This window comes from Lindgomyces ingoldianus (assembly GCF_010093535.1).
Source record: "Lindgomyces ingoldianus strain ATCC 200398 unplaced genomic scaffold BDR25scaffold_39, whole genome shotgun sequence".
NCBI lineage: Eukaryota > Fungi > Ascomycota > Dothideomycetes > Pleosporales > Lindgomycetaceae > Lindgomyces > Lindgomyces ingoldianus.
The window spans coordinates 89564-93398 of NW_022985200.1; positions in this window are offsets into that span (position 1 = coordinate 89564).

The following is a 3835-nucleotide window of genomic DNA, read 5'->3' on the forward strand; positions in this document are numbered from 1 at the left end:
GTAATAAGTGCTAACGTACTTCACAGGCGAGTTGCTTACACACCTAAGTCGCTTACTTTTGCTAAGACCCCACCCTAACAAACTCTATTATAGCCTATAACAACCCGCTCTAGCACTATATAGTACAGTACAGCCTAGAATATTATTTAGATACTACTTCTGCTTCTTGCTTACACATTTGCGCGTTATGCCTAGTCTAATTGCACTGTCTGCAGCGTCTTTAGAATAGCTTACTTACTTTAGCTTACACCTGCTTCTTTGCCTTCTTTTTATTACTGTGCGCTCTAAACTTTTTTAAAGCTATTAAGTGTAAGTGTTGAATAGGCTCCGACAGCTAGCTGCTTATAGTATAAGCACTTAAGTAGCAAGAGTAAGAGTGGTGTACAGTGTGCACAGCGTACAAGGTAGGTAAGGTAAGGGCAATATGTTTTTAGTTCTATTACTCTTTGTCTTTCCTTTATATAAAGAAAAAGGGGGATATCTAAATGTTTACACATAGAGGTTTACGCACAAGCATTATATAACATAGATATATAGTCCTGCTTGTGCGCAATTGCTTATATCTAAATTATAACACTGCTGCTATGTATAAACACTAGCAACTTTTCTTTTTATCTAAAAAGTTACCTTTTATATGTGTTACCTCTCTTCTGTCTATGTAAGTCTATTTAATTATATTCTACCTTTACTTTACTTTATTTATTAAGACTTGCCTTAGTAATGCTGTATATTAAAATAAGCTAGTTACACTATGTAAATAGCTTTATAAATAGTGTAAAGTGTTTTAGGCTATTATTATTTAGCCTTTATGCACTTGCCTTATAAGTAATTTAGTAGTGTATAAACTATTTTATATAGAGTTTTTATGCTAGAATAGTGTAGAATCTTTGCGTAGGCAGGTGTGTAAGAAGGTGTATATAATAAGGTTTTTTTTTTTTTTTTACTTTCTCTTCTTTATTTTTTACTTTTTAAGCTCTACTGTACTATTCTCTAGCTCTTTTCTCTTTTTATATAGTGCTAACAGTAACAGATACTCCCGCCTACACACACACACACACACACACACACAGAGAGAGAGAGAGAGATGTCTCTCTAGCCTTCCTCCTCTACCTCTAGCGCTGTTAGTGCGGGCGTCTTTAACGTCCTTGTGCAGTCTAGCAGCCTAGGGCGCATCTGTGTTACTTTTTTAACTAGTTTTACTACTAATTAGTAGTTTATTTAGCATTTTAGCATAAATATATAAATTTTTTAGCTTTTTTACTTTCTCTTTATATAAAATGCTAATTATAGATAGGCTAAGAAGTAGCATATAGCAGCTTTACTATTTTATAATATTAATATTATTTTGCTTACTAGCACTAATCTACAGCTATAGGCAGTAAAAGTTGTGCGTTATAAGAGGTACTTTTATATAGTTTTAGTTTAAAGTTATAGTTAAGTCTTAGTAACTTTATATACTTATTATTATAGCAGCACTACTAGTGCCTTTTTTTTTTATTAAGTGTTATATGTTAGCTAACTTCTAGGCTAATGCCTACGCTTTATGCATATAGTAGAGCTGTAGTCTGCATTATAACTACTATATGTAAGAGGTGGTAGCTTTTTTTCTTCTATATACTAGACAAATAAACTATCTTTTTTACATATCCTTCTCTTCTAATCTTAGAATAAGAAAAATAAGTGTGTATAATAAAAAAAAATAAAAAAGATAAGCTTTATATAAAAGTGTTATTAGTCTAGTTAGTTTAGAGCATCTTTGCACATAGAATCTAGCTAGTTTATAAATGCTTTTATTTAGACAGAGAGGCAGTTAGTTAGAACTAATAATTAAAAAGCCTAGTTTAGTGTTTTTTTATACATATATTTACTAAGTTATTTTTACTATTAATCTACTTTATCTTAGTAATTTCTCTTTTTTTATATAATTTATAAAGTAATATAATGTTAATTATAAGTTACTTTTTACTAGTAGTGCCTAGCTTAATAAAGTAATTATATAAAGACTTTAAATTTATGTAGATTACTACTAAAATTAGTAGCAGTTTAAGCGTTTATATAATTTACTATAAAGTTATACTAAAAGTAATTATATTATTAAACTTTTTAACTATTTTATATAGTTTACTAGTAAGAACACTTCTAGTTACTTTTTTATACTTAGTAGAATTTTAGTGTATAATATTACCTAGTATTTTAAAGTAGTTACTTTACTTTATATAGTCTTTATTACTTAATATAATTAAGAATTTTAGCTGTAAGCTAAAGTTCTTATTATTAGTAAATAATTTATTTATAAAGATAAACAGCTTTACATAATTAAGTTATAATAGTAGAAAGGTAAAACTACGCTTACTATTATCTATCTACTATTAAATTTATATGTTAAGTGTGTTAATATTATTATGTAAAAAGTCTATAGTTTGTGCAGTAATAAAAAGGTTAAATGCTGCCTCTAGTTAACATATAGATGCAATATATACCTTTTTTACACATTACTTAACATATTATTATGCAGCATCTTTATTTTTTAAGTTAATTATATAAAAGTAGCTTACTTATTTTTTCTAAGTAAAAACTACTATGTTGTGTGTAAGTTTAATCTTTTTACTATTAAACTTAATAAGTTGCTTCTTTGCTAAAATAGTTTTACCTTTTATGTAAAACTTTACTTTTTATAGTTTTTTCTCTTTTCTTTGCGCAAAATTCTTTATTATAATGCCTAAAGTGTTATATAAATGCTTCTAGTTATGTCTAGGGCCTATGTTATACATATAGTGCATATTTGCCTAACCTTTTAGGATATCTAGAAAGATGTCTATGTACTAAGTTTTCTAGATATCTAGCTATTAACATAGATTAATAAAAATTCTTATTTTATTTATAAAAATGTTATATAGTTAACTTATATAGTTATTATTTTTCTTATACTTTTTAAAATTATATAATTTTATCTGCTAAAAGTTTTTCTTTAGCAGTTTCCCTCTAGAGTAGAAGTTTATACAGGTTGTAATGTAGTATAGATTGTGCAGGTAGTATTAGTAGTGCATACACTACTGCAGGCGGTGGTGTGTACGATTAAGGGTGTGGAGCAGGCGTTAGGTAGGGTGGCATGTATTGTTTGTACAGTAATTAGTATAGTGCTAGCTAAAGTGTAAGAGTAGGTAATGCTAGTATGTTTAGTGTTAATAGCAGCATTATGTTTAGTCTGCTTCTATGTAGAGCTTTATATAGTAATAAAAGTTATGTATAAAGCCTTTTTAGTGCAATTACTTTTTTTTATGCTATATTATACAGCTTTTAGGCTTAGGTACCTTTAGTGCCTAGCTGTAGTGTAATTCCTTTGTCTTTTAGCACTTATATAAGCTTTTTTTTAAATATGTAGCTAAGTACTAAAAAGTCTTATAGTGTCTATTTTTTAAAATTTTTTATATATAAACTTAGAAAAGTAGCGCCCTTCTAAGTTATTATACATAGATTAGTAATTATATAACTTATATATAATTAAGTCTATAAGCTTATTAGAGCCTCTAACATGTTAATCTTATTATTCTAGTACTCTAGGCTAGTCTTATTCTATAGTGTTGCCTCTAATATCTCTATGTCTTTTATAAGTTATTTATATAATAGAAATTATTCCTTATTCTTTTTATTATTATGCAGAGTTATTAGTTGCTAATAGGATTTTATTATAATAGTATAATTAATTACTTTTCTAGTAGATTACGCAGGTACTGCTGTTATCTAGCTGCTAGGTTGTGCAGCTTTAATAGCTTTAGTGTGCGCCTTACACTATCTCCTTCTTACTTTGTACAGTAGCAGAGCTTGCTGTATAATG